General features: G+C 43.3%; 1 protein-coding gene across 3 annotated transcripts in view; it reads left to right on the plus strand.

Moving 5' to 3' along the window:
• Positions 1-225: 225 nt before the first annotated feature.
• Positions 226-25673, plus strand: part of LOC143964322 (F-box/LRR-repeat protein 3-like) — a 67791-nt gene continuing 42343 nt past the window's right edge. Inside the window, exons 1-2 of one of the 3 annotated variants that reach the window (XM_077474020.1) lie at positions 229-378; positions 20667-20726. The gene's annotated coding sequence lies outside the window, so the exon portion shown is untranslated. Of the gene's footprint in view, positions 379-20666; positions 20727-25673 lie in introns of all 3 variants that reach the window. The other 2 variants (XM_077474021.1, XM_077474022.1) reach the window with 2 other exon arrangements.

Here is a 25673-nt window from a genome sequence, read left to right on the forward strand (position 1 = left end):
GTCAACAAAAAGCCACGTTCTGTTTATATTTAGGATTTCAGTTTCCATTTAGTAAAGTGGATAATTGCAAACATTTAATCCTGTCTAGGTAAAATGTTTCCTTATTTTCGGCATGTACTAGTATCAACAAAGCTACTAGTTTGCTTTGTTTTAGTGATCTCTGTGCCTGTGTTGGAACTTTGCCAGACCTCCTCCTTCACAGAACACAGCAACATGGTGACCTACTTTCAAGGCAGAGAAACACAAGCAGGCTGCGGTGGGAGGGGGATAGATATAAAAGCTATACTTATCAAGTCACAAACGCATATACAGCTTACAGTCTACAGAGATTAACACACATTGCAGTATCCTGAATGTTCCTGGCTAAGGAAGTTGGAGGTAAAAAAAATTCCTTTATTACTATTTTATGTTTTTTCTGTGTGGAAATGTGCCATTATCTAGATTATCTATGAGTTTGGTTACTATTTAACTCACTGGCTCCCAGAGAGCAAGAAAAAACATGGCTTTTATGGCTTGACTATTTGGCCTGGAATTCAGCCATAGACATCAGACATCAGTTGACAGCAGTATTTACTGTATTTCTAATCAACTATTGCTTAAACCTACATGTTTATAGATAATATGCATGTATGTCGAAGTATTGATCGTGTACTCATAGTACCAGCCTTGTCTTGGGGTAACATTAGATACTGAAAAATCCAATCCAAAGGAGTGGAGGTTTGTACATCTGATGATTCTCATACATTGGTAGCAATGAGATCTGTTTGAACTTGTAGTGTCATTTGGCGAGGTCTTGGCTTAGTAAAAAGACTGTTTACAATCAGTTTTCCAACAGACAGGAAAAGCGACTAGAGATCAGAAATATACTAACGCTATTGCAATTAAATCTAGGAACCATCACTTGTCCTTCAAATCTCTTTACAAAAATCTCTTAGATTTTCTCTAAATAATACTGTTAGGGTTTAGCTGAATTTAATTTGTAACTAGCTGAATGTATTATAGTGCAAAGAATGATAATGCGCAGGGACAGTAAATCAGCATATTGTAAACAGAACTCCTAATATTAAAAAAATCTTTAATCAATATGTTTATTCATTAAATCATTTCTATAGCCCACAGTTCTTTTTTTTGGTTAGTTTTGAATTGAGTTTTCAAGGGATAAAACCTGTCAGTATATTTTTTGTCTGTGTCACTTTGGAGAGATTACCCCTCATATCCTGTGCCATGTGACACAAGTTTTACTAACACTGGGACAAAAAAAAAGCGTGGGTCTCAAGGGAGACCCTTACAGTAATAAAACGGTGAGAGGGTTCCACCCCTTCCATGCTCTATCCAAATTGTACTGTACAATATAACATAAAGCATGCAAGGGTCAGCAGTACAGGTGTATCTCATAAAATTTGAATATCATCAAAAAGTTAATTTATATCAGTAATTCATTCAAAAAGTAAAACTCATATATTTTATAAAGATGCGTTACACACAGAGTGATATACTTCCAGCATTTCTTTATTTTAATTTTGATGATTATGGCTTACAGCTAGTGAAAACGCAAAATTCGGTATCTCAGAAAATTAGAATATTACATAAGACCAATAAAAAAAAAAAAAAAAAAAGATTTTTAATACAGAAATGTTGGCTTACTGAAAAGTATGTACAGTATAGTATGCACTCAATACTTGGCCGGGGCTCCTTTTGCTTGAATTACTGCATCAATGTGGTGTGGTATGGAGGTGATCAGCCTGTGGCACTGCTGAGGTGTTATGGAAGTCCAGGTTTCTTTGATAGCGGCCTTCAGCTCGTCTGCATTGTTGGCTCTGGTTACATAGTATATACCAGAGGTCTCAAACTGGTGGCCCTCCAGCTGTTGAAAAGTCCCATGAGGCATTGCAAGGCTGACAGTTAAGAGCAAGACTCCCAAAGGCAATGGCATGATGGGACTTGTAGTTTCGCAACATCTGGAGGGCCACCAGTTTGAGACCCCTGGTATATACCATAAGGAGCTGCGCTGAATATTATTAATTTAGTGACTAAAAATCCAAAATTCATTAATAAAAAATAATAATAATGAAATATAAATATAATGGTGCTCAACCACGAGAATGCAAACCAAAATGAATTTAAATAAATATAAGTGAAAAATGAATTCATAGTTGAACAAAGTGAATGTGAAATAAATACAAGTTACTAAAATTATCTTATAAATACATAAAGTCATACACAGCACATAATAATAAATAATAATAGTTAATAATAAAAAATTATAAGATAATAGTCATAACGTTTTTTTACGCTATGCGAGTATTCCCTTGTTTTTTATACGGATTGATCCATTGCAGCTTAAATATCCTGAATATTGGGAGAGAGAGGTTTCCTGCCTGGTTTCCCTAGAGGGTTCATCCCAATGACTTATCCATGCGCTTTTTGGTCCCACTGAACAGGGAGCTAATGTTTCGGTAAGCGGCCAGAATAGCTATTGGTGGCGTCAATCTCTTGGTCTTCATAGCACTTTTTTCCATCGGTGTTTGTTTCCACTCTGCACTGGATTTTTTATGATTTTCTTGCACGTGGAATTCGGTGGGACTTTTCTATGGACTATTATCTTATAATTTTTTATTATTAACTATTATTATTGATCATTATGTGCTGTGTATGAATCTATGTATTTATAAGATAATTTTAGTAACTTGTATTTATTTCACATTCACTTTGTTCAAGTATGAATTCATTTTCACTTATATTTATTTAAATTAATCTTGGTTTGTATTCTCGTGGTTGAGCACCATTAGATTTATATTTCATTATTATTTTTTTTATTAATGAATTTTGGATTTTTAGTCACTAAATTAATAATATTCAGCGCAGCGCGTCCATCAAGTCCAACCTATGTGTGTGATTATATTTCAGTATTACCTTGTATATCCCTATATTTTTTGGTCGTTCAGGTGCTTATCTAATAGTTTATTGAAACTATCAATGCGCCCCCGCTCTTACAGTAAAGAAACCTATTTTCTTCTCATTTTAATGAGTGGCCACAAGTAGTGATGCACCGAAATTTCAGCCGCCGAAACATATCAGCAGAAAATGCCCTTTTCGGCAATTTGCCGAAAGAGAAAAACGGCCGATAATGGAGCCGAAAATGGGGCGTGGCCTGGGTGGGGCTGTCTATCAAAGTGCCCGGACAAGGGGGAGGGGCTGTGTGTGACGGCGCGCGGCCGGGAACACACAGCTATTGAAATGAAAGCTGTGATGTTCCCGGCGCTGTGATCAAACAGGCGACGGAGGCGGCTCTCTTCCCTGCACAGGCTGGCTGCAAAATGGCACACAGGCTGCAATGGGACACACAGGCTGCAAAATGGGACACACAGGCTGCAAAATGGGACACACTGGCTGCAAAATGGGGCACACTGGCTGCAAAATGGCACACTGGCTGCAATGGGGCACAGGCACACTGGCTGCAATGGGGGACACTGGCCTGCAATGGGGGATGCCTCCTGTACCACGTTCTCTGACCATCTTCTGTACCATGTCCCCTGTCTGACCATCTCCTGTACCGTGTCCCCAGTCTCTGACCATCTCCTGTACCGTGTCCCCAGTCTGACCATCTTCTGTACCATGTCTCCAGTCTCTGACCATCTCCTGTACCATGTCCCCAGTCTCTGACCATCTCCTGTGCCATGTCCCCAGTCTCTGACCATCTCCTGTACCGTGTCCCCAGTCTGACCATCTCCTGTACCGTGTCCCCAGTCTGACCATCTCCTGTACCGTATCTCCTGTCTCTGACCATCTCCTGTACCATGTCCCCAGTCTCTGACCACCTCCTGTACCATGTCGCCAGTCTCTGACCACCTCCTGATCCATACCAGCAGTCTCTGACCACCTCCTGTACCATGTCCCTAGTCTCTGACCACCTCCTGAACCATGCATGCAGTCTCTGACCACCTCCTGAACCATGCATGCAGTCTCTGACCACCTCCTGAACCATGCCGCCAGTCTCTGACCACCTCCTGTACCATGTCGCCAGTCTCTGACCACCTCCTTTACCATGTCGCCAGTCTCTGACCACCTCCTGTACCATGTCCCCAGTCTCTGACCACCTCCTGCACCATGTCCCCAGTCTCTGACCACCTCCTGTACCATGTCCCCAGTCTCTGACCACCTCCTGTACCATGTCCCCAGTCTCTGACCACCTCCTGTACCATGTCCCCAGTCTCTGACCACCTCCTGTATAAAAATATTTTTTAAAAACAGTCATTTTCGGTATCGGTGCTGTTTCGGTATCGGTTTTCGGCCTAGTGTATTTTTCATTTTCGGTATCGGTTTCGGCACCAAAAAACTCATTCGGTGCATCCCTAGCCACAAGTCTTGTTAAATTCCCTTCCGCAAAAAAGTTTTATCCCTATTGTGGGGTCACCAGTACGGTATTTGTAAATTTAAATCATATTCCCTCTCAAGTGTCTCTTCTCCAGAGAGAATAAGTTCAGTGCTTGAAACCTTTCCTCATAACTAATATCCTCCAGACCCTTTATTAGCTTTGTTGCCCTTCTTTGCACTTGCTCCATTTCGAGTACATCCTTCCCGTGGATGGGTGCCCAGAACTGGACAGCATACTCTAGGTGCTGCCGGACCAGAGTCCTGTAGAGCTGGAGAACAATTGTTTTATCTCTGGAATTAATCCCCTTTTTAATGCATGCCAATATTCTGTTTGCTTTGTTAGCAGCAGCTTGGCATTGCATGCCATTGCTGAGCCTATCATTTACTAGGACCCCCAGGTCCTTTTCCATCCTAGATTCCTCCAAACCCCAATGTATAGATTGCATTCATATTTCTACATTGAACCTCATTTGTCATGTAGTTGCCGACCCCATTTATTTGGTTAAAAAGTTATTGCCCTGCTTAGCTTAGTATCATCTGCAAATACAGAGATTGAACTGTTTACCCCATCCTCCAGGTCATTTATGAACAAATTAAACAGGATTGGTCCCAGCACAGAAGCCTGGGGGACCCCACTACCCATCCCTGACCATTCTGAGTACTCCCCATTTATCACCACCCTCTGAACTTGCCTTTGAAGCCAGTTTTCAATCCATGTGCTTACCCTGTAGTCAATGACAATGGACCATATTTGTACAGTAAACGTTTATGGGGAACTGTGCCAAATGTTTTTGCAAAATCCAGATACACCACATCTACCGGCCTTCCTATGTCTAGATGGCAACTCACTTCCTCATAGAAGGTTAATAGATTGGTTTGGCAAGAACGATTCTTCATTAATCCATACTGATTACTGCTAATGATACCGTACTCATTACTAAAATCTTGTATATAGTCCCTTATCATCCCCGCCAAGAGTTTACATACTATTGATGTTAGGCTAACGGGTCTGTAATTCCCAGGGATGTATTTTTGGTCCTTTTTAAATATTGGTGCTACATTGGCTTTTCTCCAATCAGCTGATACCATTCCAGTCAGTAGGCTGTCAGTAAAAAGTAGGAACAATGGTCTTGCAATTTCTTGACTGAGTTCCCTAAGTACTCTGGGGTGCAAGCCATCTGGTCCTGGTGGTTTATTAATGTTAAGTTTCCCAAGTCTAATTCTAATTCTGTCCTCTCTTAACCACTGAGGTGTTTCCTATGATGTGTTATGAGGATAAACACTGCAGTTTTGGTTACTGAAGCCCCCCCCCTCCCCCCCGATTCCCTTGTAAAGACTGAGGAGAAGAATAAATTCAATACCTTCACCATCTCCCCATCTTTTGTAACCAGATGTCCTTCCTCATTCTTTATGGGGCCAATATGGTCTGTCCTCCCTTTTTTACTGTTACATACTTAAAGAACTTCTTGGGATTTTTTTTGCTCTCCTCCGCTATGTGTCTTTCATGTTCTATCTTAGCCGTCCTTATTGCACCCTTAAATTTCTTGCTGCATTCTTTATAAAATCTGAAAGCTGAGGATGATCTCTCAACCTTGTATTTTTTGAAGGCCTTCTCCTTTGCTTTTATATTAATTTTTACATTGGAGTTAAGCCATCTGGATAATTAAAATCCCCCATTATGATAACACTTCCTATCCTTGCTGCTAATCCAATTTGTGATAGGAGATCTGTCTCCCCTTCCTCCCTCAGGTTAGGGGGCCTATAGCATACTCCCAGTATTATTTTCCCCTTAGCTTCATCCCTTTGCAGCTCTACCCATAAGGATTCCACCTCCTCCCTAGCTCCCTTTGTGATGTCATGTCTCACATTCACTTGTACATTATTCTTAATATATAGGCATACCCCTCCCCCTTTTTTACCCTTTCTATCCTTGCGATAAAGGGTATACCCTTAAATGATTTCCAGCCAATCATGAGAGCTGTTGAACCAGGTCTCTAAAATTCCCACAAAATCCAAATCCTCCTCATACAACAGTATCACTAGTTCACCCATCATGTCTGCCAAGCTCCTGGCATTGGTGAACATGCCACATAGTTTAGACCGGTCGCATATTATCCTCTTATTGCGTGTTCTGAGATTGCAACTAGGACTTGCTACTATGCTTACATACATACTTACTATACTTACCTTTATGTGCTTTGGTCAACCAATACTATCCCCTGGTATATGTTCTGCACTGACTATCTCTACCTCTGGAACCCCCCCCCCCCCCCCCCCAATCACCTAGTTTAAAAACCCCTCTAACTTTTTAACTTTTTGGCCATCTTCATTCCCAGCTGATCTGCACCCTCCTCATTTAGGTGCAGACCATCTCTTCTATAGTACTGGTTATCGACTGATAAGTTGGCCGGGTCTTCCAGGAACCCAAATCCATCTTTACTACACCAGCTCTTCAGCCACTTGTTTACTTCCCTATTCTCCCTCAGCCTTTCTGATGTGGCTCGCTGTACTGGTAGTATTAATGGGAATACTTCCTTGGAGGTCCTTTTCCTCAATTTAGCTCCCAAGTCCCTAAAAGCGTTCTTTAGGACACTCCATTTGCCTCTGACTTTGTCACTGGTGCCAACGTGCACCATGACAGCCCGGTCTTCCCCAGCCCCTCCCAGTAATCTGTCCACAAGATCCGTGATGTGCCGAACCCAAGCACCCGGTAGACAACATACAGTTCAGCGCTTCAGGTCTTTGTTACAGATTGGCCCCTCTGTCCTTCTGAGAATTGAACCACTAGAATCTGTCTTTCCTTTCCCTTCACTCCCCCCACCCCACTCTCACTTCTAGCTGGAGTTCTTCCCCTGGCAGCTAGGAGGGTCCCTCAGCTCCAGCAGTGCTGGTCCTTGACTGGTTTCACCAATGTCACTCAGTGGAGCATACTTATTGGGATGCTCCAGCCCTGGGTCGGCCTCCCTGGCACTTCCTCCTCTACCCTTTCTGACTGTCACCCATCTACTCTTTTCCTAGTGCCTGCACCTCTTTGTCTCCACCTGCCTCTGTGCTGGCCCCATGCATGTACATGCACCTGCCATGTACATGGCTCTCCTTTAGTATGGAGGGACTTCTCAGTGCTCACAGTTACTTCCCCATATTCAGAACCTGGGCTTCCAGGGAAACAATGTGCTTATATATTGCCCAGCAATATTCACCCTCGATCGGATGATCAAGGAACGCATACATGCCACAAGATGTACAATGAGTTGCCTCCCCACAACCGCCTGCCATCGTACCTATTAATTTAATGATTATTGGGGATTATACCCTGTCCAAATTACCTAACAACTAGCTTCCTGACACTAATACTCAACAAGACAATACACAGGTACTCAACAAGACAATACACAGGTACCCACAGAACATGCACTTGCAGACCTATTCAGTGAATAGGTGTACATATAACATTGAGCACAGGGGTGAGGTGTATGTAATGCACAAGTGGCGGGGTGAAAAGTACTCAACACACACAGCACAAGGGTCATGAGTCCAGGTGTCAGAAGTACATAGGGCACACACATCAGAACACAATGTAGAAAATGCAGGGGTCAGAAATGTTTAAGGAACAGAGGGCAGTGGTTAGGAATATGCTTGCCATAGAGTGCAGAAGTCAGGAGTATATAAATCAAAGAGCACAGGTGTCAGGAATGTATAAGGCACAAAGCACAAGAATGAAGAGTATGTAATGCACAAAGCATAGGGTCAGGAGTACATAAGGCACCGTGTGAAGGTGTCAGCAGGGATCAGGGGTGTGCACAGCCCAGGGTGCGGAGGTTAGGACTATGTAACTCATAAAGTAAAGGGGCCATAAGTACTTAAGGCACATGAGTACGTAAGACACAGGGCACAGAATTCAGAGGTCAGGCACATGTAGTAGAGCAGAGGTTAGGAATATACAGCACACATAGGGGAGGGGTCAGGAGTCCTATCAAGATCAATGGCACACCTACCAGTTTGTCCCCACATGCCAGGGTGCTAGAGGTGACCATAGACTCTGAACTGTCCTTTCATTCCCACATACAATCCCTGTCCAAATCATGCTGCCTTACTCTCCGCAAAATTTTCAGAATACGCCCCTTTTTAACTAATGACACCACCAAGCTTCTTATTCACTCCTTGGTTATCTCTCGCCTCGACTACTGCAACTCCTTCCTCATTGGATTACCTTTACATAGACTATCCCCCCTTCAGTCCATAATGAATGCTCCTGCAAGACTCATCCAACTTACCAACCATTCCATGTCCTCCAACCCTCTCTGCCAATCCCTTCACTGGCTTTCACTCACCCAACAAATAAAATTGAAAGTACTAACAATAATTTACAAAGCCATCCATAACTCTACCCCCAGCTACATCACAAACCTAGGCCCAAAATACCAACCAAGCCACTTTCTTCGGTCCTCCCAAGACCCCCTGCTCTCTAGCTTCCTTGTCATCTCCTCTCATGCTCGCCTCTAGTATTTCTCCAGAGCTTCTCCCATCCTTTCAAACTCCCTACCCCATTCTGTCCGTCTGTCCCCTAATCTATCCATCTTTAGATGATCCCTGAAAACCCTTCTCTTTAAAGAAGACTATCCTGCTTCTAACTAACACTGTTTTACTTCCTCCATCAGCTCATCCCCCACAGCTATTACCTTTTGTATCAATTGACCCTTTTTAGATTGTAAGCGCTAATGAGCAGGGCCCTCTGATTCCTCTTGTACCAAATTGTAATATAACTGTAATGTCTGCCTTTATTTTTTTAAGTGCTGCACAAACTGTTGGCGCTATATAAAACCTGTATAATAATAATAAGGCACAGAGCACAGTGGTTGGAGGTATGTATTACACAGAGTGCAGAGGTCAGACGTATGTAAGGTACAGAGTGCAGGGATCAGGATTACACAAAACACAGAGGGCAAGGCTGTGAAGTGCGAAACTCACAAAGGGCGATGAGCATGCAACACACAGAGCACAGGGGTAAGTAGTATGCAATGAACATAGTGCAGGGGTCGGGAGTGCACCCCTTCAATATATGTGGGATGCTGAGATGCTATCTAAAGCTTTAACAACCAGATTGCTGTTTACTTATATGTTTTATATATATATATATTTTTTTGTTATTCTTTCTACAAAGCTGAAACTGTATATGAGATAATCTGAAATCTGGACACTCTATGATGACAGCTCCGGCCCAGTGGATTCTGCTCCCAGGCAGTGTGGCTGTGTTATGGTTGGGGTTGTCATAAAAGAAGAGAGGATAAAACTCTTGAAGTCTTCTGCAAATCTCATCTATATGGTGTATTACTGATGCAGAGTGCAGACCCAGGACTTTGGCAGCTGTTAGCTTCTATGTCTGCCCACCACCTGTCATACCTGTTGCACAGAGCTAACAGAAGCGGACCAAATAACCATTACAGCGGATGGACAGGCTGGGGAGACAGAAGCCAGCAGCTGCCCAAGTACATACAGTATATTGAAAAAGAAAATGCAGGTGGTCAAGACGTAGGGACCCATGCTCTTCACTAGTGACACCCACACATATTGCTCTTATTCTATAGGAGGACATGTGCGGTTAGAAAACCGTGGAAGGAGAGGTGACACGTACTAGAACTTCAGCAGCCATTTTTTTCTGTAGTCACACATGAGAAGGATGAACACCTATATACATTTAAAGCCAGGTGTATCTGAAGGATGTTTGCATTTGCAAAAGTAATGCAAAACGTATCATGAAAATATAACAGGCCTTGAGATTATATTTTTGTTTGGATTTTTACTTATAAACACTAATACGTCCTGTATTGCTGTATGTCAAGGCATTCCAATTAAATGTAATTGTATTTTACAAACAAATTGCCATGTAGTATATTTCTACTAATATTTTCATTTTAAGTCTTTTTTTCATAATGTTGATGATGTTTATTATATGCAGCTAATCATTATCAGTTTTCAGGAGTATGCCCACTTCAGACAAATAAACTTTGACAGCTATGGGCTATTTTAGGTCATAGTCGTTTGCACAGTTAAATAAGACCATATAGAGTAAGGCTGGATTCACACCTATGCATTTTTTGTGCTTTATGCATTTTGAAGATTTGCACTACAGAACGTTTTCCATAGGAAACCATGTTAAATGGACTGTAGTGCAAATCTGTAAAATGCAAAAAGCACTAAAATTTGATAGGTGTGAAACCAGCCTAAAAGGTGATATTATGTATTTTTAATAGACCCTAGATTTTTATGTGGTTCAAGAGGTTGACACAATAACGTGATTTTTGTGTGATTAAAAATTCTCTTTGCATTTTAATCTGCAGCCAGCTTAAATTTTTTGAAAGTTGAAAAAATGCCAATGATGCTTCTTTGCAATATCCCAAATAGAGAGATTTTGTATACAATTTGTGTACACAAATTACCACATTTCTTGCTTACTGAATTTCTCAAAGGGTGAAGTAAATTAGAGGTATCCCCATCTATAGGAGTATAATTTTTGCTGAGATACTGGGGTTGATTTATGTACTAAAGTAGCTGAGAACCTTCAAACAGCAAATTGTCTGAATATTCAATTATTCAATTAACGTTCAGATAAAATTAGTAAATGCTTTAAGCATGACTAAAACTGCTCCCAACCAAACAACATTTTTTTAAATCTTCTTTTCTTTTGGTACCTGTTCCCCAGGGTAGTGCCTGGCCCCATGGCATTTGCTTGAATATCCCTAGCCTTTTAGCCAAGAAAATTCCCATTGCTATTTAACATTCAGCTCCTGTTGACTTTAATAGGGTTTGGATTCGGCAACTGCACTTTCGCCAAACCCCTATCAAACCAAACCCAGGTGTTTTCAGATCATCACCAATCAGGAATGCATGTCCCATCATGCGTGGTGCCAGCACGAACACGTGCCTGTCATTGAGAAAATATACATAATAAACAAAACCTTCTTGATATTTGTAATAGCAGACATGTACAAAATGGACTAGGGCTGTAGGTGAAGTCCTTCTTTTAACTGAGGCATCAATGTTCAGTTCTTGTACAGTCACACTAATTTCTTGTACAGTCTCACCTTGCCAGCTCATTGGTGCCCAATATCAGGATGCTGCCTGCACTGACACAAACAGGCAGCCCAAGAAGGCAACACATTGAAGACACACCTCTACTTGTCCTCTAGAGGAAGTGATTGAAAGTGGCTTTGTTTTTTATCCTGGGCTTTCTGTGCATGTTAGTACTAAGTGCTGTAGTCTTACCACGAAAGCATGTGCAAATGGCCCTATGAGACCCTGCTAAGGAGCAATTCTTAAAAAGGAAAGTGGAGCAATGATAATTGGACTGGCCAAATGAGGAAGAAAGGAAAGTTTTAAAAAGGGAGAGGCAGAAACGAATGTAAGTGTGCTGAAATAATAAAACAATTAAAATAAATAGGGATCAGTATCACATTTTTTTATTTTTTATTCTCTCTTCTCTCTTAGTTATCATGCCACAAGTTATGCCAAGCAACAGGATCTCTAGTGAGACATTCTTCTGCGCTGCACTGAATATCCATGGAAATTACTTTATTCTCTATGGTGCCTGTTTACATCAATGCAGCGCAACTGAGCAAGATTTTTGAAAAGGTGCAAGCACTTCTTGTGGTGTAGTGCAGCATGTTTTTTGCCTTACAGACTTCAAAGGAAACTCTCCAAAAATGCTTGCAAAATGTATGTACATGCATTTTTAGAGCATTCATGGCAGAGTTTTGTGTATAATATCCCACTCCTACAAAAAACAAATGAAGCATGAAAATCCCATCAAAAACATGCAAGGTCACATTACAAAAGTGCACTGAAAAAATGCCTCATCATAAAGTAGCACTAAGGATGAGCGGTTGCAGAGATTGGGCAATGTCTCACTGCCTGTGATTAGCGCAGCTCTGCGCCGACTTCCTGGCAGGCTCTGCAAACACACCTGAGCTCATCCCTAAGCAGCACTAGTGTGAACCTACGCTAGAGTAATGCCTCGTAAACACACAATAGGATTTTCTGATGGAAAATGTGTGATAGGACCTTGTTGTCAGAAATTCCGACTGTGTGTAGGCTCCATCACACAATTTCCATAGGAATTTCCATCACACAAAATTTAAGAGCTGGTTCTCAAATTTTCCGACAACAAAATCAGTTGTTGGAAATTACGATCATGTGTACACAATTCCAATGTACAAAGTGCCACGCATGCTCGGAATCAAGCAGAAGAGCTGCACTGTCTATTGAACTTCATTTTTCTCCGCTTGTTGTATGTGTTGTATGTCATTGTGTTCTTGGAGGAATTTCCGACCAACTTTGTGTGGCCGTGTGTATGCAAGACAAGTTTGAGCCAACATCCTTTGGAAAAAATCCCATGGATTTTGTTGTCTGAAAATCCTATTGTGTGTACAGGGCATAAGAAGAATTTGAGTTGCTATTAGCTACTGGGCTTAAGAATTACCACTCTCTAGTGAAGAAGGCCTTACTAAGAATTACTATGACATCCATTTTACACATGGATACAATATTGTGTTTTTTTACACTGTGTATATATGTGTGTGTGTATGTATGTGTGTGTACGTGTGTGTGTGTCACCCAGCACTTATTGTGATGAGATTGTTTTTTAGGGTCATATATGACGCACATGGGGAGGATACACCGATTAAAAGAACAGAGATCCCTTCTAAGTATCTGGAGCATGGTGACTCCAGGTCACGAGGACAAAGGGGATTTGTAAAGAAGCTGCATGCTTGAAAACGTGGTGCAAAATTACAACTCAGCAATGACAATAAAAACAGAGTGGCACATGGGTAGGAATTTTAGGTGTAACTACTGCAATTTTAGATATCTAAAGCATTTGTGTCACTCTGCTGCTAAATTCAGTTTACATATGTTAATCCTCATTCAATTTATGGGTAACATTGTATCTTTATATTACATTGCTCCTTTGGTTCAGAGGGATGATTTTCTATGCATCCCTCAAAATGAGGTTTATTTCAACACATAGATGGTAATGTTCATTATTATATTTTTTCCATAACTCAGCAGAAAACAAACTAATATAGATGTAAACTGACTATTTCCAATTTTCAAGCATGCTAATATTGTGGTACCATCACAACCTGCTCATCAGCTGTTTCAAATGCTCTACTTTATTCCCAAAAACATGAAATCTGAACCAAAGAGGACTGGGCTTTAGAGGCAAATTTTGACTTGTCAAAAGTCAGTAGTTGAGACCCTCATCTTTATCCATGCTGTGCAAGAGGCAAGATGGTGGTGCCCAACAGGGGAGTAACTAGGTGTCTTTGGCCAGATTGGAGCAGAGTTCATGTTCATTGACTTTGCACCAATGAGTTCTGTTTATGCTGATTAGATTGCATTTGGCAGCAATTTTTGTGATAATAGCAATGGGAAGTGTTTCCCTTACCTTGTAAAACAACTCATTCAATTTAAAATAGAAATAAAATGCAAAACATGTAGTACTTCCCAGTGATTGGCTGTGGGGTGGGGGCAGTGTTTTGCTGCCGGCTATAGCTGGTTGTGCAGATCAGTGTATTAGTGTACTCTGATGGTGGCTAAGTCTCCCTGCTGTCAGAATACAAAAGGCTAAGCAGGAGGGATTGCCCCCATCTATACACTCAACTCATGTATGGCCAGCCATAGTTCCATTAAAGGCACATTACAGGGTAGCTGCTTGACCTCTGGATGATGCCATATTTTATATGCATTGAATGGGCTAATCACTTACAGATCTGCCCTTTTGGAACGATATACTGTATTGAAGTACGGTCATTAAACATTAGTCCCAGGGCTGGGATGAAGGTACTGTCTACTCCCCCTTTACTGTTGTTCATTCGCAGTGCTCTTATCCCCCCCACCCCCCTCCATGCAATGCTCGTTAGTGCTGTTAAACTTCCCTTTGAATGTTGGTCAGAGGCGGTGATGTTACCACCCCTCTTTGGGGGGGTAGACCACAATTTAGCATCTTCCCCCTGGGCACTTGATGATCTTGTACTAAACCTAGTTAATCCATCCAATACTGATATTCCAATATTTAATTGAAACTACTGTGCAAAGTAATATGCCAGCTTCTTTTATCTGTTGAGGATACTCCTAGTGACAAATTGTTGAATGTTGAATGTATTTGTTATTTGAATGTATTTGTTATTTTATACATGATTAGGCATATGTCTTTATAATAACCATGTTTGGAAGACCAGAACTTCCAGAAGTCCCCACCAAAAGTACAGTGTCCAGTGTTTTGCAAAACTGAAATATCTGAATACCCCAGGGGGACCAAGAAGGAATTATTTTTTCCCTCTGGAGCAAATTGGATCATGATTTACTGGGTTTTGCCTTCCTCTGGATTGAGTTTGTGTATAGGATTGTGTATATGGAGGTTTTCCGGTTTTCTTTTCTCTCTATTGATTGAACTATCATGGGCACTCAACCTGTGGCCCTCCAGCTGTTGCAGAACTACAAGTCCCATCATGCCTCTGCCCTTGGGAGTCATGCTTTTACCTGTCAGCCTTGAAATGCCTCATGGGACTTGTAGTCCCGCAACAGCTGGAGGGCCACAGGTTGAGAACCCATGAAAGATGGACTTCATCTGCAATTTCAGTTTGAGTTGAGCTTGGATTTTAATCTGCTCAGTGATGTTTGGGGATTTAGTTATAATGACACTCTGCAGCAAATCATCCCCAGTACAAAAGTGCAGTAGCCCATATGGGCTCCTAGTGGAGCACAGTTCTGTAAGCTCTTTGTACAGTGCCTTGAAAAAGTATTCATACCCCTTGAAATTTTCCACATTTTGTTACAACTAAAAACATAATTGGAAAAGAAAAAGAAACCCTCTAGGTCGGACTTTGGAAGCAGATTGGAACAACAATATATTATCTTAAAAAATTGATTTTTTTTGAACATAGATGCATAAGAATAAACAGGGCCAGAGGAGACGGATGTTACATATATCCAAAGAAAGAAATGATGTTTCAACAGCATGGCATCGGAAACATGTGTGAGCCCCTGTGCATCAACGTGTTTCGCTGGATCGCTTCATCAGGACAGACCTTGGTAGGCATAGAACAGGTCTCACTACATAGAATAGAACACATCATCTCACAACTTTATATAGACACACACACACACACACACACACACATACACACACACACATATATATATGTAGCACTTACCCCCAAAGGAGCGGCTGGTTTGTTTGGGCTTACTGTTACCTTCTCTACCTTGTTCTCATCTAGGGGTTTCGAGGTTGATGGCCCAATAAACTGTAGAGACTGACACTTGAATCCCTTTAGGAATTTTTATTTGCAAAATGTTGAACAGAACACAGGCTCTCAGTAGGGAATAGAGGGTGTGGGTAGTAAAGCTCAGGTACTCTTGGAACTGCTGACACTTGAAATGTCTCTCTCTAGGTAATCCAGGAAATAGTCATTCGCAACTGGATATTTCAGATATCGGATAAATCCCCTTTTAGTGAATTTAGCAACCGACGGGTGATTTGTGTATAGCAAAGTCTCTGCCACAGACTTGGTAGTAGAACTTTAGAATAGAACAGAAAGTCTCTCACAGAAACTTAGTTGTAACTGAAGGATGAAATTAGGAACTCTCTTACGGTACCAGTATCTTGCAGCCAGTCTGGCGATACCGTAACAATGCGGATTCACTTGGTGTCCTTTCCAGCTTAGCTTCCCAGCTCTTACCGAGCAGCCAACCTTGTGCATGGCCCTCTTCTGAAGAGTCCTCCCCTGGTTGCGTTTTCAGTTGCTGGGCCTCTCCAAACCCGAGACAGCACCGGACCACCTTGGAACCCTCCTTCCAGTTACTGTGCCTCGGGCTAGCCAGCCCCGATACTCAGAAACAGATGGATCCGCACCCCAGGCCATGAGGGCTGCTGGGGGCTGGTCAGGAGGACCAGGACCAGGGAGTCAGAACATACTTCTGGACCGGAACCTCAAATAACATGACCTCAGCACTTTAAGTACCCCCTCCTCGAATACACAGTGAGACCACGCACTGATACTGAGACCATAATTTACTGCAATTAACCCTAAAACCCAACTATGGTCTTAGGAGCAATTAAAGGGATTGTAAAGTAAATAAAAAAAATAAAAAAAACAACAAACATGTTATACTTACCTCCACTGTGCAGCTCGTTTTGCACAGAGTGGCCCCGAACCTGCTCTTCTGGGGTCCCTCGGCTGCTGTCTCTGCTTCCTCCCACAGATACTTCTCACGTTCATGTGAGCTCCCTCGCATGGTGAGAAGCACCTGCGGGCGCACTCCTGTGATACAGCCGGCAGCTATAGCCACTCGCCACTCACTGTATCACACGGCACCATAGAATGCATTAAGGTGAAAAAACATTTACCTTTACAACCCCTTTAAATTTACAAAAACATAGCGCGAGCTCTTCAGGAGCCCGGCGCTACATATATAATTATACAACACAGTATAGCAGAAAATGAACACATTATATTTTACAGGTATATCAAAATTGGTCATGCGTTCATATTCACCTGATCCGGGCATACACCACTGTCTACAAAGGAATCTTCCTGGATAGGCGTCATAACACCAGAATAACCGAAGTCAGGATTTCTCATTTGAAATGTATACCAAAAAGTGGCTACAGAGAAACAAAAAGAGAGAGAAAAAAGGACAGAAGACAAAGAAAACAAAAACGAGGGAGTGTTATATAGCGATCAGCTATAATAAATGAATATCTCAGCTGCTGTCTCAATATAAAACATATATATCAATAGAGATATATATGCATATGGGGCTGTAGTACATACTTCAGCCTCTAGAGGCAAAATGAAAGCTTGTATGGTACCCTTATCATCAGACAAAAATATTCGCTGTATCGCAGTCAGTAGTCACGTTCACATCAAATAATGAGTCTAGCCCTTCAAGAACTTTACAGTTCCATGAAGGTTATCTACTTCTTAGCTATAACTGCATAAATCCACACAGGGGCAGCACCTAAATAAGACCAAACAAATACAGAGGAGTAAAGTTTTCTGAAACCAATACACCTTAGACCGCTTTCACACTGGGGCGCTTTGCAGGCGCTACAGCACTAAAAATAGTGCCTGCAAAGCACCCTGAAAGAGCTGCTGCTGTGTCTCCATGTGAAAGCCAGAGGGCTTTGTCAGATGGTTTCACAACTAAGTAAGAATTCCTACTTAATTTTTCCAAAGCCACCACCTGGGTGGGATTTATATTTGCATTGGGAGAACTTTTCATTTTGGGCCTATTTATATCTTGACTCACTTGGTTTAAAAAAGCCCAAACATTGAAATTGGTTTGTAAAGGAGGGAACTTTTGGGATTTCTTTTTATCTTGTTGCTAGTGTGTTTGGCAACTGTTACAGTTTGTATATGTTCATCCAGAGGCACATCCTCATTTCCTACTTTACTATCGTCATTTTCTTGTAACAGTACCAGGTCCCTTAATGCATGAAATTCTGGGACCACATTTCTTTATTAGCATTTTCAACCTGCTTATTTCATCTATCTTTATCGAACATATATTTGTACGTAAGTTTACGTGCAAATAAATATAGATCTTTAACAACATCAAATCTTATAGAGATAAAATTAGGGCAGCAACTCAGGCCCAATTTTAATAATTCTATTTCATCACAGGATAGCGTGTAGGATGATAAGTTCATTACCTCAAAACTCCCTTGGGGTGGGTGGGCCATATTAGGAGGATTGGTAGATGCATAAGTTGCCTCAGGTATAATTTCTATTTTATTAAAAAAATCTGAGATAAGTAAACTGCCATCTTGTCTGTATCCTTGATAATCGCACCTACAGCAGGTGAACTCTGTATACGGGGAGTGGCAGCAATAGTTTGTGCACAACTCACAATCTGAGAATGTAATAGCGAAACTTGATGTATCATCCATTGGGTTACCATCACCAGTCCCAGTGTTCGTCGCAGCTATTTGGGAACTAACTTGTGCATCAAAAATGTTATCCAGTGAGGAATTCCTATCATCTATTAACCTTTTCTTACCAGTATCGGTTTGTTCTAAATCGTCCACAATCAGAAGTTTGCGAATTCTGTGAAAAGTGAGAGGCATTGGATGAATCAGAATCATTAGCTTTTTCCTGAGTTCTACTCTGTTTAGCATTCTGAAAGGTATTCTTTTTCCTTCCTATTTGGGGACCATTGGTCTGAGGCCACGTGTATGCATAATTACCAGCAAATGGCAACTTATCCCTAGAGAGCTTTCCTTCTTTTTTAAGGAGAAGGTCCTAGGTAAACAGCTCAATTTGTTCTTTGAGTCGTATGTCTACTATCTCGGACTGGTGATGAGTATGGCATTGTCGGCATACAACTTTTGAATCTCTGCATCAGCCAATTGAAGTTTCCTCGCATAATATTCAACTAATAAATCCATAATTTTGTTTGGCACAATCTTTTAAATTTTGCTCTCAGCGGTTTCTAAATTCCAGATCAATGGCCCATACATTTGGGAAAACCTGTACCCTCAAACTTTGGGGCTCAGGCCCTCCTCCGTGTATTGCTCAAAGTATCTAATGTGCCAGAATAGACTAGATTTACATTCAAATGCCTTAAAGTGGTTGTAAACCCTTACAAACCACTTTGACCTACAGGTAAGCCTAGATTAAGGCTTACCTGTAGGTCCAAGAAATATCTCCTAAGCCTATACGGTTTAGGAGATATTTACTTGAAGACAGCCACCGCTGTCTACGGCGCATGCGCCGTAGACAGCGGCGCGCAGGCGCACTGGGTAAGCCGCGATATGCCGCGAGTGTCGGCTCCCGTGCGCATACGCAGGAGTGACGTCATCGCTGCTCCGGCGAATCACAGCGCCGGAGCAGTGAGACCCACGGTAGACCCACCAAGAAGATGGACGCTCGTAACTACAGGAGACAGCTGTGACTTCACTGGCTCCTGTGTCAGGTAAGTGACACATAATGGACTACTATGTGATGCATAGTAGTCCATTATGCTTTACCTTTGCAGGGAATCAAAGAGGAAGTAAACCCATCAGGGTTTACTTCCTCTTTAAGTGTCTGAAAAAGAATCTCCAACTCTACCTCCGTCACCTGTGATTGAGAACATGATTTCTGTATCTGCAGCATGAACCCCTCCCAACCACTGCCTGCAAGGTCCGACATAGCGTTCTATAGAGGAAAAATGTAGTAACCAAAGTTACTTAAATAGTTCTTAAATTGGATTGTTATAGCTCTACTAGTAAATATGTAAATTATTATATCCAATCATAAGAGTGATTCAATACAGGGTTGGTGTTTGCAGAAAATGTAAATGCATTTTATTCAGATTTTATGTGATGGACCAACACAAAGTGGCACATAATTGTGAAGTGGAAGGAAAATTATAAATGGTTTTCAACAATTTTTACAAATAAATATCTGTAAACAGTGATGTGCATTTTGTATTTAGCCCCCTTTACTCTGATACTCCTAACTAAAATCTAGTGGAACCAATTGCCTTCAGACATCACATTCTACCTTAGACACCTTAGTAAATAGTGTCCACCTGTGTGTAATTGAGTCTCAGTATAAATACTGCTGTTCTGTGAAGCCCTCAGAAGTTTGTTTGACCTTAGTGAACAAACAGCATCATGAAGACCAAGGAATACACCAGACCAGTCAGGAATAAAGTTGTGGAGAAGTTTAAAGCAGGGTTAGGTTATAAAAAAAAATATCTCAAGATTTGAACATCTCATGGAGCACTGTTCAAGCCATCATCTGAAAATAGAGAGAGCTTTCACAACTGCAAACCTACCAAGACATGACGGTCCACCTAAACTGCCAAGCAGGGCAAGGAGAGCATTAATCAGAGAAGCAGCCAAGAGGTAACTCTGGAGGAACTGCAGAGATCCACAGCTCAGGTGGAAGAATTAGTCCATAGGACAACTATTAGTCATGCACTATACAAATCTGGCCTTCATGGAAGAGTGGCAAGAGAAAGATATTATTGAAAGAAAGTAAGTCCTGGTTGCAGTTTGCAAGAAGCCATGTGGGGGACACAGCAAACATGTTGAAGAAGGTGCTCTGGTCAGATGAGACCAAAATGTAACTTTTTGGCCTAAAAGCAAGGGGTATGAATACTTTAAGGCACTGTATATTTATTAATATTTCCTTAATTGTAGCATAGTATAAGTATGTATTTTTAAAAAGCCACACCAAATCTTCATACAGTAGGAACATGCTCTATACATTGATTTCTGACTCACTCTGAATTGTTCCTTACAGAAACAATCTTGAAAACAGTTGAGATCATAAATAGAAAGCACATCGGCAGTGCACTCACTGGTAAGCATCTTAATTTTAATTGTAAGCAAGCTTTAATGACTAGGATGTGATAGAGCCTTGTTGTGTTGTTTTTTCCATGTGTACTTTGCATTCCATATATGAGATTAATGCTTCCAAAACAGAAATATCAGTTTTGGGTGGCCATCCAGTAGTTAAGAAAATTTTTTTTTTTTTAAATCTCTAATTTACTACAGCTGCAAAAAAAAATCCTGTTGGATTTCATGACTCACCCCAGTTGTAAACATTTTGAAGCTTTGCAAAGATATCTCACTATCACAACTTGCTTCTCCAAGCTGTGCAATAAAATAATCGATGTGTGTAATGCCATGTACACACGACTGGACCTTGCGGCAGAAAAGGTCAGACGATCTTCCCGACTGACTTTTGACGGAGTTACGACAGACTTCCAAACAAACAGACCCATAAATTCAGTGCGAAAGTCTGTTTGTTTTTAAATTGATGACGTACGATGGGACTAGAAAAGGAAGTTCAATAGCCAGTGGCCAATAGCTGCCCTTGTGTCGTATTTGGTCCGTCGGACCAGCATACAGACGAACGGATTTCCCGATAGGAATTGAGTCCGTCGGACAGATTTGAAACATGTTCTATTTCTAGGTCCGTCTGAATTTTTTCAAGGAAAACGATCGGATTATCCCACACACGAACAGAATATCTGACGGAATGATTCCGTCAGACCTATTCTGCTGGAAAGTCCGGTCGTGTGTTTGCGGCATAACAGTTATAAAACTGTAAGTACAGAGACAACATTGAGATCGGGTAGAAGATTACCCTGAATATAAGAAATTAAACTCCCCAGACTAGACACCGCCTAAAAAATGCTCTTAAGCCTCGTACACATGATCAGATTTTCCGAAGGAAAATGTGTGATGACAGGCTGTTGGCGGGAAATCCGACCGTGTGTATGCTCGATCAGACAATTGTCAGATTTTCTGCGGACAAATGTTGGATAGCAGGTTTTACAATTTTCCACGGACCAATGTCTGTTGTGGAATTTTCCGAGCGTGTGTACACAAGTCGTCGGACAAAAGTCCAAAGTACAAACACGCATGCTCAGAAGCAAGGAAAAGCCAGAAGCGGTCAGTCTTGTAAACTAGCGTTCGTAATGGAGAATTAACATTTGTGATGTGGCAAATTATGAAATCTCGAAATGCAGCGCACATTCTCTTATTCTTTAATGGGATAATAATGAAGCTGCTTTGCTGGTGATACTGATGGAGTTATTGCAAACAAATTTTAAAAGGCTTTTTTTTTCTAGTGATAATGAACATAGAGACTTTATCTTAGCATATGTAGTACACCATTAACGTATTCCTGCAAATTTTTGTATTGATGGATGTGTGCAAAATATTTGACACACTGTTGTGGTCTTATCTGCATCATATGCTCAGAAAGTGGGGCTTAGGCCCTAACTTCCTAGCTTGGATTTCAGTTTCACATGCCCAGTCTTTGGGATATATTAACCACTTCCCACCCGGCCAATGCACATATACGGCCGGGTGGGAGCCGTCTACTTCTGATAGGACGTTCAGGAACGTCCATCAGAAGGAGCGGGATCGCGCGCGCGCGTGTCCGCGCAGCGGCGCGATCCCGATGCACCCGTGTCATCCGGACACGGCGCATCTCAGATTGGCAGGAGGGCTCTGTGATTGGCCCTCCTGATCACATGACGGCCGTGTCCAATCACGGCCGTCATGTGATGTAAACAAACAGCCGGTTGCTAGGCAATGTAGCAGAATAAATTTTGGCTTAAATTTATGACAAAATTTGATTTTATTGGATTTCTTTTAAAATAGAAAAAATAAAATATAGTTTTTTTTCCAAATTTCCGCTTTTTTGCGCTTATATCGCAAAAAATAAAAAATGGAGTCGTGAATAAATACCACCAAAATAAAGCTCTATTTGTGCAAACAGAAGGATAAAAATTTCATTTGGGTACAGTGTAGCATGACTGCGCAATTGTCACTGAAAGCGCTAGAGCGATGAAAGCTGAAAATTGGGCTGGGAAGGAAGGGGGCGAAAGTGCCCTGTATTGAAGTGGTTAAGTATGTAGGTTTTAAGTCAGACCAGCTCACTATTTCATGGGGGGAAAAGACAGGGTTTCCCTCTATCTCCACTCCTCTTTGTCTTGGCTATAGAGCCTTTGGCTACATTGATTCGCTCTAACCCTGATATGAGAGGCATTGAGGTAGCTGGTTATCACCATAAATTATGTTTGTGGATGGCATTCTCCCGTTTCTTATAACTCTCACGCCACCTAACTTGCTCTGAACTTTAGAGCATTTTACTTCAATATCGGGCTTGGAGGTGACCTAACAGAACCCCAGGCTCTTAAAGTGGTTGTAAACCCGTACAAACCACTTTGACCTACAGGTAAGCCTAGATTAAGGCTTACCTGTAGGTCCAAGAAATATCTCCTAAACCTACACGGTCTAGTAGATATTTACCAAAAGACAGTCACCGCTGTCTGCAGCGCATGCGCCGTAGACAGCGGCACACAGGTGCACTATCGCTGTTAGCAGCACGCCGCTGCTAACGGCGATATGCCGTTAGTGGCAGCTCCCATGCGCATGCGTGGGAGTGACGTCATCGCTGCTCCGGCGCTGTGAGTGGCTGGAGCAGCGATACCCGGAAGAAGATGGACGCTCCATACTACAGGGGACAGCAGTGACATCGCTGGCTCCTGTGTCAGGTAAAGCCGCGTACACACGTAGCCGTCTGTCCGACGTACTTAGTCTGGCGGACGTCCGCCAAACTGTCCGTCTGAATTTTCGAACGGGCTACTTGCCCACACACGGCACTTTTTCAGCGGACTAATACGGCGTACTAAGTCCGCCGTACTAAGTCCGCCGTACTTTCGAAATGAACGGACTCGCCCACACACGCGGAGGAAAGTCCGCTCATTTCGAGCACGTCTCCAGGTAGGCGGGGCCCGCGAAGGAGACGTCGCTGGCCCCGCCGCCTGGTATGGACTTAAAGGGGAACCCCCAACGCCGAAAAAAATCGGTGTGGGGGTCCCCCCCAAGTCCACAACAGACCCTTGTCCGAGCACGCTACCCGGCCGGCCAGGAAAGGGGGGCGAGCGAGCGCCCCCCCCCCTCCTTAGCCGTACCAGGCCGCGTGCCCTCAACATGGGGGGTGCCTTGGGGAAGGGGGGGCCGCGCGGCCCCCCCACCCCAAAGCACCTTGTCCCCATGTTGATGAGGACAAGGGCCTCTTCCTGACAACCCTGGCCGTTGGTTGTCGGGGTCTGCGGGCGGGGGGCTTATCGGAATCCGGGAGCCCCCTTTAATAAGGGGGCCCCCGGATACCGGCCCCCCACCCTATGTGAATGGGTATGGAGTACAATGTACCCCTACCCATTCACCTGTAAAATAAAAGTGCAAAAAAAAAACACAACACACGAGATAAAATACTTTATTGCACAGCTCCGGGGGTCTTCCGTCTTCGGGGGTCTTCTCGCCAGACTCCTCCGCTATCTTCTTGTAGCTCTTTTGCTAGCGGAGGAGTCCGGCTTTCTTCCTCGCAGCCGGCCTCTTCTCCCGACTTCGGGGGTCTTGTCCCCCTCTTCGGTTCTTCTGCCGGGCCACCACGCCTTCTTATAGCTCTTTTACAGGCGGTGGCCCGGTCTTCTGTCGCCGCTGCCGCCTTCCGTTCTTCTTCTTCTCCTTCTCCTGGAGATGTTGACTCGACGCTCTCTCCGGCCACAATGCCAGGGAAGCGCTGCGCGGCCACTTATATAGGGACAAGGGGCGGTGTCACATGGCTTTATGTCATATGGGTTGGTGTCACATGGTGACCCCGTCCCCTTACGATGTCACAGTCCCCATGTGACATCAACCCATGTGACCAACCCATGTGACATTAAGCCATGTGACACCGCCCCTTGTCCCTATATAAGTGGCCACGCAGCGCGTCCCTGGCATTGTGGCCGGAGAGAGCGTTGAGTCAACATCTCCAGGAGAAGAAGGAGAAGAAGAAGAACGGAAGGCGGCAGCGGCGACAGAAGACCGGGCCACCGCCTGTAAAAGAGCTATAAGAAGGCGCGGTGGCCCGGCAGAAGAACCGAAGAGGGGGACAAGACCCCCGAAGTCGGGAGAAGAGGCCGGCGGCGAGGAAGAAAGCCGGACTCCTCCGCTAGCAAAAGAGCTACAAGAAGATAGCGGAGGAGTCCGGCGAGAAGACCCCCGAAGACGGAAGACCCCCGGAGCTGTGCAATAAAGTATTTTATCTCGTGTGTTGTGGGTTTTTTTTGTACTTTTATTTTACAGGTGAATGGGTAGGGGTACATTGTACCCCATACTCATTCACATAGGATGGGGGGCTGGTATCCGGGGGCCCCCTTATTAAAGGGGGCTCCCGGATTCCGATAAGCCCCCCGCCCGCAGACCCCGACAACCAACGGCCAGGGTTGTCGGGAAGAGGCCCTTGTCCTCATCAACATGGGGACAAGGTGCTTTGGGGTGGGGGGGCCGCGCGGCCCCCCCCTTCCCCAAGGCACCCCCCATGTTGAGGGCACGCGGCCTGGTACGGCTAAGGAGGGGGCGCTCGCTCGCCCCCCTTTCCTGGCCGGCCGGGTAGCGTGCTCGGACAAGGGTCTGTTGTGGACTTGGGGGGGACCCCCACGCCGATTTTTTTCGGCGTTGGGGTTCCCCTTTAAGTCCATACCAGGCGGCGGGGCCAGCGACGTCTCCTTCGCAAGCCCTGCCTACCTGGAGACCCGCTCGAAATGAGCGGACTTTTCTCCGGGCGGGAAAAGTCCGCTCATTTCAAAAGTACGGCGGACTGGCATACACACGGCCGGATTGTCTGCCGAAATGCGAGTACGGCGGGCAGATTGTTGTGCAAACCGAAATTCTAAGTCCGCCGTACTGTCGGGTCAAAAAAAATATGCCGGAGGCTACACACGGGGGGATTGTTTAGCGGACT

This window comes from Lithobates pipiens, unplaced genomic scaffold, assembly GCF_037356315.1.
Source record: "Lithobates pipiens isolate NorthernLeopardFrog02 unplaced genomic scaffold, aLitPip1_a1.2 Scaffold_8, whole genome shotgun sequence".
In the NCBI taxonomy this organism is placed as follows: Eukaryota; Metazoa; Chordata; class Amphibia; order Anura; family Ranidae; genus Lithobates; species Lithobates pipiens.